Source organism: Notamacropus eugenii, chromosome 5 (genome assembly GCF_028372415.1).
Source record: "Notamacropus eugenii isolate mMacEug1 chromosome 5, mMacEug1.pri_v2, whole genome shotgun sequence".
In the NCBI taxonomy this organism is placed as follows: domain Eukaryota; kingdom Metazoa; phylum Chordata; class Mammalia; order Diprotodontia; family Macropodidae; genus Notamacropus; species Notamacropus eugenii.
Window position 1 is genome coordinate 56,732,720 of NC_092876.1, and position 8,010 is coordinate 56,740,729.

Here is an 8,010-nt window from a genome sequence, read left to right on the forward strand (position 1 = left end):
AATTCTCACCTACTCCCCAAGAATTCATTAAATTCATTAGTACTGAAACTGAAACCTTTTCCCCAACATCCCCAATTTGGTTACTATTAGCTTATTATTTTTGCTGCTGTTTTCCAAAGTAACCATTCTCCTTTTGGGTAGCTCTAACCATTAGAATTCTTTTCCTCTTTGATCCAGTCCAAAACTGCTTCCATCCATTGTTCCTAACCCTTCTCTTAGGGATCAAGGGGAATAAATTAGCCGCACTATAGCAACTGTCCAAAGCACCTTCAGGCTCTCTGTTTTAGCTCCCTCCTCTCACCAGCACCCATGCTAGCTGAGAGTTTCCCAGAAGAGAATCTACTATAACTACACCACTAACACTGTTAACACTTGAGCCCCCACTGGTGGGTTTACTATTAACAACACAGCCACCTGACTAGGAACAATCATCTAGCATTCCACCCATAGATCAAGGAAATATTCTCCAATCAAGGCACTCCATATCTATAGGGGGAAAGCCTCATAAATTTAAAGTACTATGCTAATGCTAGGCTAGGGCAACTCACAGCACTGGAACTCTGGGCCTTGATATCCTTTTTCTTTTAAAAGATTTGTTGTATCAAACAAGTAACTCTACTGCTAAGGTTGGCTGCCCAGAAGCTATGGGGACTGCTCCAATATAAGACTGCTGTGTTGTACTCTTCCACTGCCAGGACAGGCCACTCCTAGACTGGTTAATCCTATTGGCTACCATAGTAATTCTGTGCTGTTTCAGGAAAAGTAAAAACCCTTAATTTGGGATTAACAGAAGCTTCTACAATTCTATTTTTTGGCTGGATTCTGAGGGGTGTCTACCTTCTAGGAAGTAGGTAGCAGCATAGATAGTTATAACTTCTCTTTGGCCAACTATCTGTTCCAAGTAACAGTTGGTGACCCAGAGGCATAGCTTCTCTTCCACATAGTTTTTAAGTCTTTTCTTAGACTAATCATATTTGAGAGCTGAGTGATAGACCTCCTTCTACCTTATGGTAAGTAATCAATATCTTACCAAATTTTCATCTCTGTTGGCTAGACCATAACCAGGCAGTGTACATTTGTCTAATAATCACAAAACATTTTGGAGGTTCTAGGTTTCATAGTTATTAATGCTACACTTTTGCTGATTATATGCTATATAATCTGTTGATTATAAAGAACATCTAGAAAACGAGGTAGTCAGGCAGGTTTTGCCCAAACAAGTGCATTTTTTTTCTGTCACGTACTTTCTTAGTGTTTTTCACGTTCAGTTCTCACATTTGTCTTTGTCCCTTTCATTCAGGAAAATTGCCAAATTTTGAAAGGTGATCAACTTTGTACCACCTTGACAGAAATAAATTCCTTTTAAATAATTTGAAATTATTTCCCTTAAATATTTCCCTCTGGTTAAATCTTCTGTCTCTTAAACTTCCCATGCAGCATGACCTCTAGGACTTTTATTATCTTGGTTGCTCAAATCTCAATGCAATTTGGTATCATTGCTAAAGAAGTGTGAAGAAACACAGCATTCCAAATGTGATCTGACTAGAGCACATGAAATTTGGTTGAGATACCTGTGTATTTCAGTCTATTAGGGGAATTGCTCCTTTTCCCTCTGAATTGGGATTTTTTTTTCTTCAAAATTTTATTCTTTTGTAGCACAGACCTAGTCTGATTTTCTCATGTAGAATTTTGGGTGATGGGATTCTAGCTATCTTTTCTCTGAAGCCTTTAAATCTAAACTCCCCTAATCTAAGGTACATGTCAGAATACTTGGTTTTCCTCTCCATTACCAATTTGAAGATGGAATGACTGTCTTTCCCTAAAGCTCCTGTCATGTCTATGTTAGCACCATATTCATTTCAATTCAACAAACATTTTTTAATATCTACTTCCTGAGACTGGGAATACAAGACAAAAATGAAACAGTGCTTGCCATCAAGGAGTTTATATTGTACAAGGGAATGCAACATGTAATAATAACAATAATAGCTAATATTTATACAGTACCTATTATGTGCCAGGCACTGTGCCTTACAAATATTATCTCATTTGATCCTCCCATCAACCCTAGGAGATTCATGGTATTATTATCCCCATTTTATAGATGATGAAACTGAGGCAGACAGTGGTTAAGTGACTTGTCGAGGGTCACATAGCTAGTAAGTGTCTGAGGCCAAATTTGAACTCGGGTCTTCCTGCCTTCAGGATCAGGGTTCTGTGTACTATGGCTCCTCCTAGCAAGGGAGAGAAAAACTGCCAAACTCAAGATAAGCTTTTTGTAGATGATTAGGGATCCTAATGCAGATAGAGTGGGGGAAGAAGGTGATATATTCTAGGAAGGAGAGAGATAGTCTGAGCAAAAGTGCAGAGGCTGGAGGTTCAAGAGACCAAGATAGACCAGTCTGGCTGGACCTTAGTATGTGAAAAAGAAAGTCTGCTAAATAAACTAGGTGGGACCTGGGTTGGGAGAGCTTTAAATGCCAAGCTGAGAAGTCTGACAGAGGCAGTAGGGAGTCACTAAATTTCTTGGGCAGTCAAATGACAAGGACAAGCCAGTGCTCAAAGCCTGAACTAGAAGTGAGTGGAGGTTGTGAGAGATGCGGTGGTTGGACCAATGGCAATTCATAGACGTCTAGATGGTGATAAGAATGGTAACCCTCAACAAAACTGTGAGGTTTGCAAAGGACTGTACATAGGGTGTGTCCTTTGTAGGTGTGGGTTAGAGGAGAAGGAAGAGGCAAGAATGAGGACTGATTTGCAGACCTGGAGGGTTGGGAGGACAGTACTGTTCCCAATAGAAATAGGAAAGTTTGAAGGAGAGACAGGTTCAGGGGAAGAGATTGAGTTCCATTTAAAGGCATGTTGGTTTTGTGGGATATTGAGGAAGGGATGTCCCACAAGATGGTGGAGATGTGGGGCTGGAGCTCCCAGGAGAGAGTAACATTATGTACACAGACTTGTCAGTCCTCTCCCTAGAGGTGAGAATTCTTCCTGTGTGGTAAGAATTGGGACCAGGATTTCAGTGCCACTTACAGGTTTCTCTCTTTTCGTTAAAGGATGAAATGAGTGTTGAGGAAAGCTAAGAAATGACTAGCTGGTCTGCTTCTGGTAAAGGAGGAGTGGGGTGGAGAAAGAGAGATGGTGATAGGAACAGAGTGTGTGTTTGTCCTTCATTGCCAAAGAAGACCATGCCATCAGAGAAATGATGATATGACTTGCACTTGACTTTGTTTTGAGTGAGGGAGGGCTGTGCAGGCCAGAGCCATCTGAATCCAGTGACCAAATAATCATCAGGATGACTAGAGATGACCCAGGATGATGCAGTTGGGGTTAAGTGACTTGCCCAAGGTCACATAGCTAGTGAGTGTCAAGTGTCTGAGGCGAGATTTGAACTCAGGTTCCCCTGACTCCTGCACTGGTGCTCTATCCACTGCACTACCTAGCTGCCCTAGGCACAGAGACAGAGAAAGAGTAAAAACAGAAAGAAGCAAAGAGAATCAAAGTGACAGAGAGAGAGAGAGAAAGAAAGAGAGAGAGAGAGAGAGAGAGAGAGAGAGAAGGAGGGAGAGAGAGAAAGGGAGAAGGACAGAGACAGAGGAGTGAAGACAGAAAAAAGGAAAGAATCAAAGTGACAGAAAGAAGGAGAGAGAGTGCTCCAGTAGTAACTGTAAAAGGATGAATTTAAAGGAGATGTTTTTGTTAACCTGAAAGTTTAGTTAGAAGAGTCAAACAGGCTAAATTCATATTGTTTGCTTCCTTAGAACTAGCAGATACATGATCATGGGGCCAGAAGAAAACCTCTGACTGTCTGATACAAGGATGACCAGGCTTAAATTTATTTTAGGACAATCCAAGAATGTCTGTGTCCCTCAGATTTATGGTCTCTATTGAGTTTAACTATATCATGCGATAGAAATTTTAATTGAATAAGTGGTAAATATAGTAAGAGAGTTGACAAAATTTCAGCTGAAATTATGACCCAGGGTATCTGTGTTTTCTTTACCATTAACTTGCCATAACATGGTATATGCCCACAAAATATCAAGATGTGGAAAACATCTCATTTTTCATGATTCTGTCTTGGGTTAAGGGTCTTATAAAGAATAATGTTAAGTCAGCCCCATCTGGTCTTGTTGACATAGGAAGAGGTATTCTCTGAGTTTACTTCAGAGAACAAAGAGGCTGTTAGGTCCCAGCTCTTCTTCTGATTGATTAATTCAAGCTCTAGCCTTTATTGAAGTCCAAAAATGATATTAAATGGTTATCAGTCTCTAGAGTCTTTTCAGGCTTGGACATTAGATATTTGATCATAACTCTAGCTCTAATATTCTATGCTATGAGGTCTTTTCAGTTCTAATATTCTAGCTTACTTAAACTTCTCCCAGCTCTGACATTATAGGTTCTACGGGCCCTCCCAGCTCTGACATTCCCTGTTCTAAGGGCCCTCCCAGCTCTGACACTATGTTCTAAGGCTCCCTCAGCTCTGACATCCTATGCCATAATTTGCAGCTCCGACTTTCTTTGCTCCATATTGCTGGTCAGCTCTCACATTTCTATGAACCCATGATTTTCATGGATTTATGCTCCTTGTTCTCATAATTTGTTTGTTCCCTAGGTCACAGGGCAAACACAAGTATAAGTTTGTATCCAAACACATCCATTGATTCTAAATGCTATGGAAAGCTGATGAAAAGGGAAAAAGTCAAGTCAGAACAGTCTATTTCCCAAAGCTTTTTGCTATTTCTCTGCAAGGCAAAGGCTATTTTTGCCTTAATTTAAATGCCCCATACTTAGTAATATAATTCCTGCGACATAATGAATGCTTAATAAATGATGATAGTTGATTGATAGTTGCCTTATCTTTTAATAATTGAATTAATGAAAAATGCTCCTAATGAGATTATCTTGGAGAACATTTGAGTTGTCATGATGTGAGTTGGGCTCCATTTGCCCAGAAGAGTTAAAAAAAATAACAGTGAGGAGACAGGTAGTAGCTGGTAAAGCAAGACTATATAAAAGTGTCCAGACAGGCTGTATCATGCCCAGTTTGGCACAAACCCATGGAAATCTTCTGGGCCTTACTTGTAGGACCAGGTGTGCACCCCATCATCAATAGAACCAAGATTATAGGGCTTAAGAAGCAGGATGTTGGCACAAAAGGAGGATTTGGTCTCATAAGTAGGATCCTGATGTTTTATTCATTTTTTTAATTGAGGCAAGGATGTATGATGTCATCAGAAGGAGTAGTCCTTCCCCTAAAGTAGATTGGACTCCTGTGGGCTAAAAGGTGTTGTGTTCCACTCCCACACCACCCCCACCAAAAAAGTAACTAAACTTACATGAGTTATTCATTCATTCAATATTATAAACCACCTACCATAAGTAAATGGCCTTTCTAGGCCAGGAATGGGGAACCTGTTCTAGGCATACAAAGAAAAATATGACCAAGTCCCTGAACTTCTTTCTATTCTACCGAAGGTGTGGAAGTCACAATATAAATCATATTATCAATAACTAATATTTATATAGAGCTTTAAGGTCTACTAAGTTTTGTTGTTCAGCCTTTTCTTTTTTGGTCATGTCTGACTCTCCATGGTCCCATTCGGGGTTTTCTTGGCAAAGATCCTGGAGTAGTTTGCCATTTCCTTCTCCAACTCATTTTACACATGAGGAAACGGAGGCAAACAGAATTAAGTGACTCCACCAAGGTCACACAGCTAGTAAGTATCTGAAGCAAGATTTGAAGTCAGGGAGATGAGTTTTCCTGACCCCTGGTCTAGTGCTCTATTTACCATTTCCTAAGTACTTTATAAATATTATCTCATTGGATCTTTATAACAACCCAGGCAGATAGGTGCCATTATTATCCCCACATCATAGATAGGTAAACTGAGGCAGTCAGTGCCTTGCCCAGAGTCACACAGCTACTAATATCTGAGGTAAGATTTCAACTCAAAGAAAGGAGAGATCAGACAAAGAGCTCTGGAAAAATGTAGAAAGAAGAGAATATTCTTGGTCAATGGAAAGAATGTTGAATCTGCAGTCAGAGGACTTGGGTTGGAATTCTACCTCAGATGTTTACCACCTGTGAGAATTTGGGCAAATCAGTTAGTGAATCTCTTCATGCCTCAGTTTCCCCATCAGTAAAGGGAGGAAGGTTGAATTAAATCAGTAGTGGGGAACCTGCAGCCTCTAGGACCTTCTAGGTTCTTGGGTGCAGCCTTTTGACCTAGTCCAAGTTTGATAGAACAAATCCTTTTCTTTTCTTTTTTTGAGAAAAGCCAGCATAAAGCATTTTATTGCAATAATAAAACTTGAAACTCATATGTGGTGGAGGGAGAGTGGAGGGTGGCAGTTTCTCTTACCAAATCACTACAGAGGACAGCAAAAGGGGAAGTGGGAGTGGGAGAAGGAAGGTGGGGTGAAGGGAGGGGTATCAGCAGTAGGGGAGCAGAGCATCCAAAACAGATGTTGACACTGTGATGACCAGTGTCAGTTTTGTCTTTTTTACAGAGAACACTCAAAAAGAGTTCCTGTGACAATGAAATTTCTACAAAGAGCACCTTCAATTTAACAATCAATTCAAGTTCTTGGAATGTAGGTAGTTGGGGAGCTTTGTTGGCTCCTGGAGATTAAAAAAGTTCTCCAAATCCATTAGAAAACCACAGAATGGAAAAAAAAGTCAGGCATCTACAAAGTAGGTTTATATTGACCCAAGTTGTTCCAAGATAAGACCCCAAGTGGCAGGTCTAATACTGCATTGAAAATACCTGCTTTCAAAAGGCAGAGGTTCAGAGGGTGCGGGGAAGGAGGTTTGGGCGGTTGAAGCAGGTTCTCCTTCCCCACCTTCATTTTGGACAGGGTGACTCATACTCTCCAAGGAAATCCTTCAACTTGGAGAATATGTCAGCCCTCCATAGCTTTACAGAAGCAGCAAAATAAATAAATAAATACATAATAAATTTCATCCAAAAAAGATAAAAAGGACAAAGACTTGCTCTGTCCAAATAATTCCTATTCTAAGGTTAACCCATCTGTGTGCGATTAATGCTTGATCATACACTTAATCTTAAATCTATACCCCAAAAGATTTCAATTTAAATCTAGACCCCAAAAGTGAAGATGAATGACTTGACAAGTTGGGGTTTACAGTGTATAGTTTAGAGACAACGCATGTAGGAGAAAGAAGAGTTGCGAGCAAAGCCAAGTGATAGCACATTCACTCGGGGTGTATGTCTGGTCCATGAATGCAGTGCAATATCAGGGAAAAGTTCCATACACATTCATGCGCATTCTTCTTGAGATCCAAACTCTGAACTCTTCCATGTGCTAATTCAAGAAACAGGGAGCTAGGGGAAGAAACCATTCCTGTCACTCCAATTTTCTAGGTTCCACCTCAAAGACGAGAAGTGCATTTGGTGGAATGGTGTGTGGGGTGACTAGTGGAACCATAAGCATAGTCTTGGAGACATGGTCATTTTGGCGCTCTGACCCACACTCATCTGGGCAACGCTTTTCCAGCCTCCAATCACCTCCTGCTTGCCCATCACAGACTAGAAGGGCTTATTTCTGTCACGGGAGGAATCAAACTATTTTCCATCTTCTAGCATCCCCGTGTAGTGCACACGCGGGTCTGACCGCGCTTGGGGACGATGGTTTGTTTCCACCTGCACTCCCATCCCGGCCGAACTTGAGCAGATCGGGGATCCCTGCTCGGCGGGGCGCCTGCACGAAGCGAGGCGAGGCGAGGAGGGAGCTTGGCGGGCAGAGGGACAGACTGAACATATCCTTTTCTTAAGGGGATTTGTTGTGTGAAGTTTTGATTCAATCGAAGGGCAGCACTTCAGGATCTGGAGGAGCACCTGTGGCCTCGAGGTGCAGGGTCCTCCTCCCCTAGACTCAATGAGATTCCCTTCTGGTTCTAGAGCTCCAAAACGTTCAGCTAGAGTAGTGAGTGGTCCTTACTGAGATAAGGGGCCCTCCCAGAATTAATTCTTCTAGGAGAACTAG

The 8,010-nt window shown here is 41.3% G+C and overlaps 1 pseudogene; it reads right to left on the minus strand.

Annotated features, from left to right (window-relative positions):
- Nucleotides 1–7,371: 7,371 nt before the first annotated feature.
- Nucleotides 7,372–7,610, minus strand: LOC140508578 (peptidyl-prolyl cis-trans isomerase FKBP1A pseudogene; annotated as a pseudogene).
- Between the last annotated feature and the right edge of the window lie 400 nt (nt 7,611–8,010).